The 16,958-nt window shown below is 40.3% G+C and overlaps 2 non-coding genes across 2 annotated transcripts; both read right to left on the bottom strand.

Annotated features, from left to right (window-relative positions):
* Positions 1-7,050: 7,050 nt before the first annotated feature.
* trnak-cuu (transfer RNA lysine (anticodon CUU)) lies at positions 7,051-7,124 on the bottom strand. Its single transcript has one exon. It is a non-coding gene; the product is annotated as a tRNA-Lys (tRNA).
* Positions 7,125-15,947: 8,823 nt separating this feature from the next.
* Positions 15,948-16,020, bottom strand: trnak-cuu (transfer RNA lysine (anticodon CUU)). The gene has a single exon. It is a non-coding gene; the product is annotated as a tRNA-Lys (tRNA).
* Between the last annotated feature and the right edge of the window lie 938 nt (positions 16,021-16,958).

A 16,958-nucleotide genomic window follows, 5' to 3' on the forward strand; every position in this document is an offset into this window, starting at 1 on the left:
GATCTTCCCTCCCCCTTTTTCTGCTCCTTCCCTGTGTCTTAAATGGGACGAGGGGGGATTTGTGTGGAAAATAGGAGTCAGAGGGCAATGTGTCCTGTAATGGGAGCTTTTCTTTTTTCTAGGTAAGAGAAGAATGCGGAAAGATAAAGAGGTCTAGATGATACCTACAGGCCACTATCCATATTATTTTTTAAAAAAAAAATCAGATCTGTGTTTTTTATAGTTGAATGAGTAATAAAACCAAATTTTAATATAGTTGAATAAGTAATAAAACCAAATTTTAATTGAAATAGACTTTTAATTTTTGATTTTTTGATTTCCCCTGCATCTCTGATAACTTATTCGTAGGTGTGAAAATGATTTAACCTTTGTCCTTATCTGAGTCCCATTCTAGAAGTCTGGAGAGGACTTTCCTCCAAGTGGCCAGGGTGACTGACAGCTGTCACATTTTCTTAAATTTAAGGTAACATGGAATGAAGAAGAAGTCTATGGTAGACATATGCGTAAATATAGTAATACTACTTGCTATAGTGTAGTGAACATATTTAAATAAAACTACAAAATACATATTTTTTGAGAAAATTATTATTTTTAATTATAACAAGCATATAAATCTCTTGCTGTGATCTCATCTCCCTCTGTCTGTTCCGAGTGTATAAGTGTTTCAGGCAGGTTCAATCTTTTACGAGAGGTTTTGTTCTTGGGTGTCTCCAACGTGCTGGAATAACCTGGCTGTTGGGCACAGAGTGGACGGCGAACTGAACAATGGTCACTTTCGGGGGGGGGGAAGTGATCACACGGACTGCGAAAAGGATGGTATACTACAAATCCGCTCGCCATGAGACTGTTCAATGACTCTTATGAATTATCTGAGCAAAATGTCCATCAACTCTTTGAGCAGACATCTCAAACTCTCATCACAGCCGTCCTGATGAAACTGTCAGGGGTCTCCAGTGACAGCTAAGGCCTGCTTTGAACTTTGCCCTGCATAAACTGCTATCAACAAGGACAGGAAGGAATATGAACTCCAGTGTGGACTCAAAGTTCGAGTCATCTGAGATCTGCCTTTGAGTCATATTTTGGTCTGTTTTGAGTACAGTTTGCACTCTGTACTGTCGGAAAAGGAGATGTGATCTATAGCAACGCAGTTTCGGAAATTGAGAACGGCTTATGTGAATTAGGGTAGTATAAAATGTATTCTAATCTTTAATACTATATTTTCCGTTGTTTGATGCTTGTTGAATTTGGTCTTCTAATTTTTTGCCCATTTTCCTTTTAAATTTTAGCTTCTGGATTGGACTCAGATGTGGAACACTTACGGCGAATTTGCTGGTTAAATTTTTAATTTTTGATTAAGGTCGCAGCACTGATTTTTAATTGGGTCATGATCTGCAAAGTTGCCTACTGTGTTGTACAAGCCCCACTACTCTGTAAAAGAGGTGAGGATAATTAGCATTTTAAGATTACTTTTTGGTTTATTTGAAGTAGATATTCTGATCTTTTATCTTATTTTATAGTTAGTTTGCTTTTTCCTCACTCTGTGTTGCCTGGACAGGATTCAAATTTGCGCCTCAAGGGTTTTTGTTTTTATGAATTGTTGCAAGCTAAGCAGGATTTGCTCCTGTAGTTTTGGTGTTGGCCAAATTGCCCAAATTTGGTTTTTATTATCAACAGGACACAAGGTGTCAGTTTTTTTTTTTTTCCTTTTTGAAGCAGCAATTTGTAAGCGGCTGCAGTTTTCACATTCAGGTCTGAAATGATCAAAATTGATCTTTATCAGATGAGGGAGTCAGTTACTGGTCTGTCTGTGTGTGTCGCGAAGGAAGGTATGCACACAAACAGTTCATGTTGAATTAAATCAATATAGGACTATAAGTTAGTCTGAATGAGGTGATACTTCTATAGTATGTGAGTGAATTAATTCACAGATGGAGAATTGAAGTGTTCGGATTTCGACCATGGGAGGAAAAGTAAGTGCTGGCGAAGACAACTCATGGTGAAAATAAGGTAAGTATATTCAATTTCAGAAACAATTGAAAAGTATAATTTCTAGAGCCCAGGGAATTTGCCATTTAGGTGTGGAAGGAACATTGGGACACCTGGTGGACATTATTTTATGAGACAAGTTGTAAAAATGAACTGCAGGACTGCAGTGTTTATTAAAGGTATAAATATATATAAATCTCTTCTCAGACTGTTTATGGCCCGGCCGGACATGAATAGTTCTGAGTTAAGATGATGTTGTTTTTAAATGATTTACACTGCTATAATAAAAACCAGCGTAAAAAATACAGAAATTTGATGTATGATAAAAAGTACATTTATGCTAAATCTACAATAGTAAATATCATGGTAAAATATTTGATTAATCATTATCTACTATTATAAGGGCTTCTTAGGAATATTGGATTAGACGAACCCATTTGAAAAAACAAAAACTTCATAAGATATAAAAAGGCTGGACTCCTTTTGAGGGTCATAAAAACAGGCTGTTTCCCGCCCCCAATGTTCCGCTGGGGAGTCACTCGTTGAGAGGCCCCCGGTAATTAAAGAGATAGTGTCTACATTCTCTAAGCTAACAGATAACCAACCAGAAGTTCCTTCAAAAATAAATGATTGTGAATATGTGTGGTTGAAAGTAACTAAACGGAAATGGTCTTGTCCTCGTTGGCTAGGTCCATTTAAGGTCAAGGAGCGTACATCCTGTGCGGTGCGCTTGTATCGAAAAGGGGATACTTGGTATCATCTCTCATCTACAAGGCCGGCTGTTTTTGGTTCAACAATGCCACCAAGGGCAACCATCTGATGATCTACGCCCACACCAGTTGGAGCCATCTGACGGTTCCAAAACAGGCCGTTTCCAGTGTCTACCTGACAAGCTGTCCAAGGAGGGAAGCTGCAGCGGGGGAGGTCCTGGAAGGAGATTCATTGTAGTGCCTTTTCCATGGGCAAAGCTGGCCAAGTGTCAATCTGCTGTTTGAAAGGGAGAAATCACTCAATGGTGATTTGAGTCACACACCCCTTTTCATCAATTCACAAGGATAGAGTCACACTGGGAATGAAGTCCCGTGACCTTTCCTGCGATCTCTGGCAGTGAGCCAGGGTTCGGAAAAAGGCTGACAACGCCTCTAAAAAAAAAAAAATCATCAACCAACCACTGACGAACATCCTTCTCCTTCGACAAAAGAACTTCTTCTGAAGATGGCTTCGATGAAGAACTCTGCTACTAATTGCTGCATTGTGACGGTTTTTCTCTTGTTAATTGTTGTTCCATTTTGGTTTTTCATGAAACCCCTTGACGTGTGTTTGAATACAACACACCGTGATAAAAAAAATGTTATTTCCACCCAAATCCCGTGGATAATGAACTGGGCGTATAATAACTCAATTGTCCTGACCGTTGCTCCTAACACAAACACATCTGTCAAACTCCCCATTAAATCTTTGAAGGGATTTAGTAGTGGGGGGCCGACGAAGGGGGGCCTTTGGCTCAAGTACTGGTGGTATTTGACAGGTAGTGTTTTACGACTGGACTGGAGCACCTTCATTACCACCCAAAGTGGCCGATACTGGCCGTCAGGTTCCAGTGGGGAGGCAGTTTATTTTGCCAAGAGAGTAACATTGAGAAGAATGGGACATCAATTCTAATGAACTTTTGTTCTTCCTGAAGGTAATATCCGGCCACCTAATGTAACCATAAATAACACCTTTTGTTATGGCCTAATGCATGGTTCTCTGGAACTGATCCCTATTTTCAAATTTTAATTTGCATTGATAAAACTATGAGTAAGACAGAACAACCTAAAATGACTAAATACACAATGGAGTCTGGGGTAGAAGCTTTTAGTTTCCAAATTGATGGAGTAAGTGAATGGTTTCAGGTAACAACGGGCCTGTCTGGTGGCAGTAATAATTGGCTACTGTTAGCAAATGCAGCAGCACAGGCTTCTGGAGAAGATTGCGTCATATGTGTGGGCCCAAGACCTTTATTGAGGGTAATTCCTGCTAAAATAGAGGATAAATGTGTAATGGAACTAATGAATAAAACTGTCCCCAATGATAAATGCTCTAAATGGGATAAAGTTTATCCACTGGTTGATTGGCAAATTACTAAACCTATTTTTTCAAATAAAGTGGCGGATGGTGATTTTTCATATATTAAAATGTCAGGTACTGGGAAACAATTGGGGAAACTGAACCACACCACTCACTGCATTTCGGCAAAAGATGTGGGTCGTAAATTCCAGCCTCAATCCAGAGCTGACATCTGGTGGTGGTGTGGAGATAGCCGGATATTTGATAAGTTACCTCTGAATATGAAGGGATATTGTGCTCTCATCACCCTCCTTCTGCCAGTAGATATTTTCCCTACATCGGTTGATAACCTTCTGCAAATTGTTAATACTTGGCAACCAAATTTTTCTCATTCTTTTCAGAGGGCCAAAAGATCCACTTGGCAGGATCAAAATGTTCCCACATACATAGATGCGATTGGAGTGCCACGCGGGGTCCCAGATGAGTATAAGATTGCGGACCAGGTGGCTTCAGGTTTTGAATCTTTGATTTGCTGGTGGTGTACCATTAACAAAAATGTAGATAGGATTAATTATGTACATTACAATGTTCAAAGACTAGGAAATTGGACTCAATCAGGTTTCGAAGCAGTACACGGCCAGTTGTCAGCTACATCTTTAATGGCTTTTCAGAATCGTATAGCCCTTGATATGTTACTTGCAGAAAGGGGTGGTCTTTGTTCAATGTTCGGAGAACAATGTTGTACTTTTATTCCTAATAACACTGCACCGGATGGAAGTTTAACCAATGCCATTAAGGGACTCCGAACACTTAATAAAAAAATGAAAGAGCAGTCCGGTATCGATACGTCAATTTGGGATAAATGGATGGATGTTTTTGGAAGATATAAAAGTTTGGTTTCATCAATTTTAATTTCGATATCCGTATTTGCAGCTTTCTTGACAACTTGCGGTTGTTGCTGTATTCCTTGTTTAAGATCGTTGTGCATGCAGCTTATTGCCACATCCATTGAAAAGCAAGATGTACAAAACAAGTCGTCTTATATGATGGTAGAATCTGTAACTTCTAAAGCTATGACCGCGGTGGCGACATCAGATGAAGATCCGGCTGGAATTTTTCTCTAGACTATTTCTAAGGGATTTAATGTCTTATTTTGAACAAATATATTTTGTTCATTGAGGGACTGAAGACATTTAACATTTTCTATGCATATTTTTACTGTTTATGAATCTACTTATAGTATATAGATGCCATATAACTGTGATAATGTTTGTGTGAAATATATTGGACATATAACTGTGTATTGTAATGAATAACACTTTTCACTCCCTTCCAGCTGGTGAGATAGGAATGCACATAGGAGGCATGTTCTCATGGTGATAACACTGTGGGTCTGAGGGGAGTCTAGGTCGCATGGTAGTACCTGTCTAATCATATATTTCCGGCTTTGGACGGAACTGAAGTAAACATGCCAGTAAATCACTTGTCTGTCTATTATAATTACTAACCCTTTGTCCAGCCTCAGAGGAGGAGTATGCTTTTTTCATCTATAAAGCGACTGTGTGTTTTCATATTGACACACTCGAGGCTTAACATCACTTTTGAATGTAAGCATGTCTTGTGTCTTTTAAGAGCTCTTAAAATAAATTCTTTATAAAGAAGGCTTCTTCATCAGATCTCATTTTTCAATTATTTTTGAACACGCAAAGATTACACTTAATATAGTAATCAAATAATACCTTCAATATGTAGACAAGGCTATGACAAAAACGACAAAATATCCCACAAAACAAACAAGCTCCCAATGAGAAGCTCGAACCCACCACGCTGAGTCCAATGCTCTACCGACTGAGCTAACTGGGCTTTTACTGGTTCAGTGATGTTTTTAAATATGTAGACAAAGCTATAACAACGACTAGACAAAACATTCCACAAAAGAAAACAAACTCCCAATTTGGGCTCAAACCCACGACCCTGAGATTAAGAGTCTAAAGCTCTGCCGACTGAGCAAACCTGTCTTCTAAAGGTTCAGTACTGTTTTTGAATATGTATACAAAGCTATGACAAAGACGACAAAATAACCCACAAAACAAACAACCTCCCAATGTGGGGCTCAGAACCTACGAGCCTGAGATTAAGAATCTAATGCTTCATCGACTAAACTAACCGGGCTTCTACTGGTTCAGTACTATTTTTTTTTTAAGTAGACAAAGCTCCAAGAAGCAGTAAAATTGAACATTTGACTACTACCATTGACAACATAATAGAATGTTTAACCATTAAAGTACATATTAAAAATGCAAGAAATATATAAAGGTCTAAATAAGGCATGGGTGATGTTAGATATTATTAACATTTTAATTTTTTATTTCATATATTAACCATGTTGAAATGTTTTATAGATGTGTAAAGTAAGTGAAATAACGTTGAACTCACTATAATTTAATATAACTTAACCTAAGCTGGAACATATTGTTTGGTCTAAAAAATTCCTTCTCAGTGTTCTGTGCGAAAACACAGTCTGTTCGTGAGAACAGAATCTGCTTCGAACACACACACACTCTGTTTGCGCCATCGCTCACGGCCACTCTAAATCTAGTTCAACTTGTTTGTGAGATATTGTTTTGAGAAAAAGTACCCAGAGAGTATATTTTGTCTAAAAATGAAAGACAGGTGCGGTCTGTTTACGGGGATGATGTTGTGTGACATGCTGAGTGAGTGAGAGCCAATCTGTTCTGCTCATTCTTGGAAGGAGGAAAAGGGGCGTTTTGACTATAAGAAGCCCTCTTCCGTAAGGGAGGGGGCACAATGGGCACTCTGAAAATTCCACCTCCTACGTGATGTTCAGGGTCGTCCCGATGTCCGGAGATCTCTGTTTTAATAAATCATCTTTGCAATGGTGTTTTTTCTTACAAGAAATATGTCTTCATATTTTTGGAACACGCAAAAGAGGACAAATATGTGTAACCTCTTCAGTGATGAAGGGGATAGAGAATGCTTGTAAAAGAAAACTACTGCCCAATGTGGGGCTCTAAATCCACGACCCTGAGATTAAGAGTCTAATGCTCTACCGACTGAGCTAACCGGGCTTCTTCAGGTTCAGTACTGTTTTTAAATATGTAGACTAAACTCTAAGAAGCAGTAAAATTTAACATTTGACTACCACCATTGACAACATAATAGAATGTTTAACAATTGATGTACAAATAAAAAATACAAGGAATATATAAAGGTCTAAATAAAGCATGGATGACAAAGGAGATAGAGAATGCATGTAAATACAAACTACTGCCCAATGTGGGGGGTCGAACCCATGACCCAGGGATTAAGAGTCTAATGCTGCCTACTAAAATAACTAGGCTTTGATAGATTACATTAATTTTGTAATCTATTGCGTGTTCAAATAAATCATAAATGAAATCGAAGAAGAAGTTTCTTGCAAGATTTTATTTTAGAAGCTTCTAAAAGACACAGAATTAGGCTTACTGAAGAAAATGTTCTTCAGAGTTCCAAGTGTGTGTGTAATGTTGAATGTTGACATTTAACCTTAAAAAACAATGTTTAGAGGAAAATTCCAGCGGGATCTTCATCGGATGTCGCGAAAGCGGAAATGGTTGGAGAAACAACGGATTCTATCATCATATAGGAAGACTTATTTTGTACATCCTGTTTTTCAATAGCTGCGGTAATAATTATTTGGCAAAGAGAACGAATACATGGAATACAACAACAACCGCAGTGGTTAAAAAAGCAGCAAATACAGCAATAGATATCAAAATTGAGGAAACTAAAGTTTTATAGCGGCCAAAAACATGCATCCAATTATCCCATACCGAAGTGTCTATACCAGAATGCTCTTTCATTCTTTTATTAAGTGTCCGGAGTCCTTCAATTGCGACAGTTAAACTTCCATCTGGTGCTGTGTTATTCGGAATAAACGTACAACAGTAATCTCCAAACATTGAGCAAACTCCGCCCCTCTCGACCAGCAACATATCTAGGGCAATTCGATTTTGGAATGCCATCAAAGATGTGGCAGCTAACTGGCCTCAAAACCATATTTAGTCCAATTTCCTAGCCTTTGGACATTATAATGTACATACGTAATTGATTCTATCTATGTTTTTGTTAATGGTACACCACCAGCAAATTAGAGATTCAAATCCTGAGGCTATTTGATCAGCCAATTTGTACTCATCCGGCACTCCTCTCGGAACCCCAATTACATCTATGTATGAGGGGACATTTTGCTCTTGCAAAGAAGATCGTTTGTGTCTCTGAAAAGAAGGAGAAGATTTTGGTTCCCAAGTATCAATCATTTGTAAAAGGTTATCAACAGATTTGGGGAAAACTTGTACTGGCAGAAGGAGGGTGATGAGAGCTCAATATCCTTGCATATTAATCGGTAACTTATCAAATATTCGATTATCACCACACCACCAAAGGTTGGAACTTTCGTCCCACATCTATTGCTGAAATGCAGTGAGTGATGTGATTTAATTTTCCCAATTGTTCCCCAGTACCTGTCATTTTAATACATGAAAAATTACCATCCGCAACTTTATTTGAAAATATTGGTTTAGTGGTCTGCCAATTTACGAGTGGATACACCTTATCCCATTGTGAGCATTTAACATTGGGGACAGTTTTGTTCATAAGTTCCATTACACATTGATCCTCTATTTTAGCAGGGATTACTCGCAATAAAGGTCATGGTCCCACGCACACTATACAGTTTTTGCCAGAGGCACGCGCTGCTTCGTTTGCCAGCAGTAGCCAATTATTACTGCCGCCGGACAATCCTGTTGTAGCACGAAACCACTCAACTACACCATCAATTGGTACACTAACAGCTTCTACCCCAGTTTCCATTGTGTATTTAGTCATTTTTGGTTGTTCTAACTTACTCATAGTTCTATCTACACAAACTAAAATTGGAAAATAGGGATCAGCTCCGTAGAACCATGCCCATAACAATAGCCCGAAACAGGAGGTATTATTTAGAGTTACATTAGGTGGCCGCATATTTCCATCAGGAAAAGCAAAAGTCAATTCAAGTTGACCTCCCATTTTACGTAGCGTTACCCTTTTGCTAAAGAAAATTGCCTCCACGCTTGATCCCGGTGGCCAGTATCGTCCGCTTTGGGTGGTTACAAAAGCACTCTAGTCTAGTCGTGAAACATGTCCTGTCAAATACCACCAATACTTAACCCAAATACTACCTTTTGTTTGTCTCCCACTTTTAAATCCCTTCAAAGATTTAATGGGAATCTTAACAGAGGTGTTTGTGTTAGGGGCAACCGTCACAGCAATTCAGTTATTATACGTCCAGGATACGATCCAGGGAATGTGTGGGGATTTACTCGCTTAACACGATGTGTTGTAGTTACATTAAAATTTGCATCTATGGGCTTCCAAAAGTACCAGAATGACATAACAATCAACATGAGCAAAATTGTCGCAATGTAGCAGCTGGTGGCGTGTTCCCTCTTCGAAGCCATCTCGTGATGAAGTTCTTTGTTGAATGACAAGGGCGTTTGTCAGTTGTTGTTTTTTTCTTAAAGGGGCGTTGTCAGCTTCTTTCAGAACCCTGGGCAACTGCCAGAGATCCAAGGATTGGTCACTGGGATTATCTTCCCAAGATGTGACTCAATTGTGGAATAATGCTGCCCGGAAAAGGACACCTGACTCAATCTCCATTGAACGACATCCCCCGCGAGCAGGCAGCTGGATACTGGGAGCAGGCATAGTTCTCCAGTTGAATCTGTCAGATGGCTCCCACTGGTGGGGGCGTCGAACCAGAACCAGCGGGCCTTGTGGATGACAGGTGGTACCAGGTGTCGCCTTTCTTATGCAATCAAACGGCACAAGATGTCCTCTCTGTAATTTTGTGTGGTCCCGTCCACCTACGAGCAGACCATTTTCGTTTAGTGACTTTTAACCACACATATTCACAATTATTTATTTCTGAAGGAACATCTGGTTGTTTATTTGTTAGCTTGGAGAACATAGATACTATCTGTTTAAGTACTGAAGGTCCTGCAATTTGCGACTCTCCCAGCGGAACATTAGGAGCCGGAAATGGTCTGTTTGTGTGACCTTCAAACGGAGTCCGGCCTTTAGCTGAATTTAGCGACATTCGTACATTCTTCAATGCAATAGGAAGAGCTTGTAGCCAGTTCAATTTTGATAAGGCCAGCGCTTTGTCCAATTTTTCTTTAATATTTCTATTCATTCGTTCAACTTGTATGTTTTAGCCCCAATGCTTTTTCCACTTCCTGTAAATGTTTGTTCCTGAAATGGGTTCCATTGTCTGATCTAATTTTTCTGGGAAACCCATGTGATGGTATGTAATGATTAATCAAATGTTTTACCACAACCTCTGCTGTTTCAGATTTGCAGTGATATGCTTCCGGCCACCCGGAAAAGGAATCCACTATTACCAATAAATATCAGTAACCTTCCACTGGCTTTAACTCTTTCACTGCCACTGACGTTTAAAGACGTCAAGTAAAAACCTACGGAGCACTGCCAATGACGTCAAAAGACGTCATCCAATGATTTTTTAGTTTTTTTTTTTGAAACGGGTAGAGGAAACCCTTCCGCATGTCTGGTGAAAGTTTCCAGCCTGTCTGTTGTGCCTAATGACTATTTTTGGCCCCTAGAGGGCAGCGATGACTCTCTTTTGACAATATCGGGTGGGCGTCAGTAGAGGCGGAGCTAGAGCGTCGAGCAGGAGATGAGAATGGAAGACAAAGGAAAAATGGCGGCCGGTCGCGAGGAGCTCACGCCCGAGCCGTTTTTTTCAAAGACCAAAAGCATCGCTGAAAGAGCACATTGTTGACGACGATGATCATCATCGATGATGAAGATGAGGGTGGTGACTCCGTGGTTGGGAAGCATTGACGCGGCAGTAGAAGACGTTAGATGGAGCTAGATGGAGGAGGGAACGGGCAATGGCGAGCGTTTGCAAGCAGCTCTACACTTACAAGACGAAAGGCATCGATCAACGCTAAAATAGTACATTGATGACGACGATGATCATCATCGATGATGATGAATCCGAGCTTGACGGCGAAATTGGAACCGCTGACGCGGCGGCTATGACGGTGTCGTAACGCGGAGCGCAACCGAGCACGCACAGGCGGACGTTCGATTGGACGACGGAGAGTGCCCCAAGTGCAATGCATATTCATCGGAGGAAGTGTGTACAGTCTGCTACTTGCTTTTTATTCCCCGGAAAAAAAGCCCGTCAAGAAAGTGTAACGTTTGCACGCAAAACGGACCAATGCGAAAGTGAAAGTAAACTGTTGTGCGAGTCCTGGCGTCTCCTTGCACGCAGGAGAGCGTTACAAAAGGAAAAACTGTATTTGAAACATCCACATAATTGTAAGTAGTACCACAGTTGCACACATTTGTAAATAGTTTGCGAAATTGTTTTGTCAAATTGTTACACTGTTGAATGGAAATAAACGCATTTTGCAATCAAAAAACACCTTTTCATTGTTGGTGAAAGCGTTTTACAGAAGTAAAGCACTATTTAGGTGTTTGTGGCATCAAAAAGAAGTGTACAATTCACTAGAGTGCATGAAATAACATTGTTTCACAAAAAGCTCTTTTTCTCCGTTTTTGTTTCAAAACAGAGAATTTCGGTGAAAGTAACCATTTTCTATTGTTGATTACTGAAGAACGGAATAAGGTAGAAACAAACTTTTTTTTCTGATGAAAGATGAGAGTCCAATCTTTCATTTGTAGGATGTGTGTTTCCATAGTCCAAACACAACATTTTCTGTGGACCTTGAAAGATCACTCAAAATGCTTAAATCGGCTGGCACTGGCGACATCCCGTTTCTGAAAACGTCTGGCAGTCAAAGAGTTAATGAATGTGCTTAGGTCATTAAAGTCAGCCAAAGGCTGGATCCTAATTGAATGTCACAACAAACAGAATTTTTCCCCACAGGCGAGGCCTACAGAACTTTACTAACATTTACTACCTCCTAACTAATAACACTACCAAAATGCTCTTTCAAAAAGAAGGGATGTGAATAAATGTTTATTAGTGACTAAATTAAAATATTTTGCACCCAGATGAGGTGATGAAAAGGTCAATCTAGTCCAGTCCACGGGGCACCTGGTTCCACATCTTGCCTATCAGACCAGCAGGGGGTCCGCCTTCTGCTCAACCTCCACCTTCAGGAGCCAGCCACCAGTGGGAGCCAACTGAGAAACCAGTCAACTGCTCCAGTGACCAGATGTGCCAGCTGAGAGGCCATTCAACTGCTTCCAGTTTCCACCAGACGACCTGAGGATTACCCAATGGAGAGAGGAGGAATGTGTCCCTTTTCCGGGGCGTTCCACAAAGAATGAGTCACACCTTAGGCCGGTGATCATCTCTGGCAGTTGATGTGGGTTCTAAAAGAGCTGAAGGATCCATCCATCCATCCATTCCCTTGACCGCTTGTCCTCACAAGGATTGTGAGGGTACTGGAGCCTATCCCAACTGGCTTCGGGCAGTAGGTGGGGTGCAACCTGAACAGGTTGCCAGCCAATCGCAAAGCTGAAGGACTCGGTTTAAAAAACAAACGCAAGAACGAAAATGGAACTGACAAACGTCAACAAAAACTTCCCTAGCCCAAACGACAACAAGTCTTCAATCGCATCTCCAATTGCACGTACATAATGACACTCTTTCTCATACTGACTGTCATGTCAATTTGCTATTTCTGGGATCCCTATTTCTGGACTGAGCTAACTGGGGTTTTACCAGTTCCGTACTTCCTTTTTTTTTTTTTTATATGCCAAAGCTATGACAAAGACTAAAAATGTCCCACAAAACAAAAAATCTCCCAATGTGGGGCTCGAAACCATGACACTGAGATTAGGAGTTTTATACTCTACAAACTTCGCTAAATGGGCTTTTACCAGTTCAGTACTGTTTTTAAATATGTAGACAAAGCTACGAAAAAATATCCTACAAAACAAACAACCAATTTGGGGGTTAAACTGAAGGCTGTATATTAAAAATCCATACTTTTGCGTGTCCAATAAATCAAATGATGAGATAAGACATGAACAGAGTCCCTGCGCAAGGATGATTTATTAAACAGAGAATTCTCCGGTCACGGCAACAATTTACATCACGTAAAAGGTGGAATTAAAGAGTGCCCATGTGCCCCCTCTTTTGCGGAATCCGGCTTTTAAAGAATCCAAATCAGTAGGACAACACCTATTTCTCCTCCCATCATGAATAAGTAAATATGTTATATAACAGAGTTGCAGCTGTGTTGATCTCTAGACAAAATATACTCTCAGGGCACTTTTCCCAAAACAAAATCTAGAGTGGCCGTGAGTGATGATGCGAACAGAGTCAGTGGTGTTTGTGTGGGTGTGTGTTTGCTATTTCGAAGCAGAATATGTTCTCACGAACAGAATGTGTTTTCGCACAGAACACTGAGAAGGAATTTTTTAGACGAAAACAAGGTTAAGGTCAAATCATACTAGAGTTCAACACTATTTCACCTACTCTACATCTATAAAACATTTCAACATGGTTAATATATGAAATAAAGAATTAAAATGTTAATAATGTCTAACAAAACCCACAACCCTGAGATTAAGAGTTTTATGCTCTACAGACTGAGCTAACTGGGCTTCTAAAGGGTTAGTACTGTTTTTAAATATGTAGACAAAGCTATGACAAAGACTAGACAAAATATCCCACAAAACAAACAAACTCCCATTATGAGGCTCAACCCCACGACCCTGAGATAAAGAGTCTAATACTCCTCCGACTGAGCTAACTGGGCTTCTACCAGTTCCCTACTGTTTTTAACTCTTTGACTGCCAAGCATTTTCAGAAAAGAGAACATGTGGGTGCCAGCTGATTTAGAGCATCTTTCAAGGTCCACAGAAAATTTTGTGTTTGGACTATGGAAACACAGATACTACCAAATGAAAGATTGAACTCTCATCTTTCATCGGAAAAAAAAGTTTGTTTCTACCTTATTCAGTTTTTCAGTAATCAACAATAGAAAATAGGTTAGTTTCACCCAAATGCTCTGTTTTGGACCAAAATACGGAGAAATCAAGCTTTTTGTGAAAGGATATTATTTCATGCACTCGAGTGAATTTGACCTTTTTTTTCCATGAATGATGTCACAAATACCTAAACAGTGCTTTAATTTCTGTAAAACACTACCACCAACAATGAAAAAGTGTTTTTTGATAGCAAAATACGTTTATTTACATTCAACAGTGTAACAATTTGACAAAACAATTTGGCAAACTATTTACAAATGTGTGCAACTTTGGTACTATTTACAATTGTGTGGTATATTGTGTAACACTCCCCTGCGTGCAAGGGGACGCAGCAGGATTTGCACCACAGATTAGTTTCACTGCGATTGCCCCTTCGCGTGCAGACCCTACACTTTCTTGCCGGCCTTTTTTTCCGGGGAGTAGCAGGTATATACTGCAGTGTGTGTTTGGCCATGTTGTCATCAAGTCTACTCTCAGTGAGCTGCTTGCAACCGGTCGCCATTTTCGCTTCCTCAGCCATTCTCCCCTCAACACTCTAGCTCCGCCTCATGTCTTGTACTGACTCCTACCCGATCTTGTCCAAAGAGAGTCATCGCTGCCATCTAGTGCCCATAAATAGTCATTATACTAACTCGATCTGCTTGATACTTTCAGCACAGCTGGCCAAGGCCGGTGTTAGCATCGCTAGCCCGTGAACCTTTATGACGTCGTCATAGCCGCCGCGCCAGCGCTTCCAACTTCGGCGTCAACCTCAGAGTCACCATTATCATCATCGATGATGATCATCGTCGTCATCAATGTGCTCTTTAGCGTTGGTCGATGCCTTTCGTCTTTGAAAAAAAATCCCAAGTGTGAGCTGCTTGCAACCGGTCGCCATTGTTCGCTTCTTCAGCCATCTAGCTCCGCCTCACGTCTTCTACTGCCGCGTCAATGCTTCCAACCTCGGAGTCACCATCATCATCATCGATGATGATCATCGTCGTCATCAATGTGCTCTTTAGCGTTGGTCGATGCTTTTCGTCTTTGAAAAAAACTGCTCGAGCGTGAGCTGCTTGCAACCGGTCGTCATGTTCTCTTCCCTTCCCCAGCCATTGTCCCCTCTAGCTCCGCCTCACGTCTTCTACTGACGCCTACCCAATCTTGTCAAAAGAGAGTAATTGCTGCCATCTAGGGGCCAAAAATAGTCATTAGGCTAACTAGATCTGCTTGAGTACTGTTTTTAAATATGTAGACAAAGCTTTGACAAAGACTTGACAAAATATCCCACAAAAAAAAAACCTCCTAATGTGGGGCTCGACCCTGAGATTAAGGGACTAATGCCCTACTGACTGTGCTTAACGGGCTACTACTGGTTCAGTATTGTTTTTTAAAATATGTAGACAAAGCTATGACAATGACGACAAAATAAACAAACTCCCAATTTGGGCTCGACCCTACGACCCAAAGATTAAGAGTCTAATGCTATACCGACTGAGCTAACTGCGCTTCTACTGGTTCAGTACTGTTTTTAAAAATGTAGACAAAGCTATGACAAAGACTAGACAAAATATCCCACAAAACAAACAACCTCCCAATGTGGGGCTCAACCCACGATCTTGAGATTAAGAGTCTAATGCTCCACCGACTGAGGTAACCGGGATTCTACTGGTTCAGTACTGTTTTTAAATATGTAGACAAAGTATTGACAAAGACTAGACAAAATATCCCCCCCCAAAAAAAATCACAATGTGGGGCTCGAACCCACAACCCTGAGATTAAGAATCTAATGCTCCACCGGCTGAGCTAACCAGGCTTCTACTGGTTCAGTACTGTTTTTAAAAATGTAGACAAAGCTATGACAAAGACTAGACAAAATATCCCACAAAAAAAATAAACTCCTAATGTGGGGCTCAAACCCACGACCCTGAGATTAAGGGTCTAATGCCCTACCGACTGAGCTAACTGGGCTTCTACTAGCTCAGTACTGTTTTTAAATACGTAGACAAAGCTATGACAATGACGACAAAAGAAACAAACTCCCAATTTGGGCTCGAACCTAAGACCCTAAGATTAAGAGTCTAATGCTATACCGACTGAGCTAACTGCGCTTCTACTGGTTCAGTACTGTTTTTAAAAATGTAGACAAAGCTATGACAAAGACTAGACAAAATATCCCACAAAACAAACAACCTCCCAATGTGGGGCTCAACCCACGATCTTGAGATTAAGAGTCTAATGCTCCACCGACTGAGGTAACCGGGATTCTACTGGTTCAGTACTGTTTTTAAATATGTAGACAAAGTATTGACAAAGACTAGACAAAATATCCCCCCCCCAAAAAAATCACAATGTGGGGCTCGAACCCACAACCCTGAGATTAAGAATCTAATGCTCCACCGGCTGAGCTAACCAGGCTTCTACTGGTTCAGTACTGTTTTTAAATATGTAGACAAAGCTATGACAAAGACGACAAAATATCCCACAAAACAAACAACCTCCCAATTTGGGGCTTGAACCCACGACCCTGAGATTAAGGGTCTAATGTTCTGCCAACTGAGTTTTGAAAGATATTATAACATTTTTAATACCTAATTTCATATATCAACTATTGTTACACATTATGAACATTTTAATTCTTCATATTAACCTATAAGACATATTTTGTGTCCTGAGCAGAGCAGATGATGTCGACCTCGTATGGTCTGGCCTTAAGCTAGGTCATATTATTTAGTCTAAAAAACTTCCTTCTCAGCGTTTTGTGCGAAAGCACATTTAGCCCTTGAACCAGAATTTGTCTCAAAAACACACACACTTTACTTTCTTCATCAGTCACGGCCACTGTAAATTTGGTTCAACTTGTTTGTGAGATTTTGCTATGGGAAAATCCTTCAACTATATAACACCTT

Source organism: Vanacampus margaritifer, chromosome 20 (assembly GCF_051991255.1).
Source record: "Vanacampus margaritifer isolate UIUO_Vmar chromosome 20, RoL_Vmar_1.0, whole genome shotgun sequence".
Classification (NCBI taxonomy): domain Eukaryota; kingdom Metazoa; phylum Chordata; class Actinopteri; order Syngnathiformes; family Syngnathidae; genus Vanacampus; species Vanacampus margaritifer.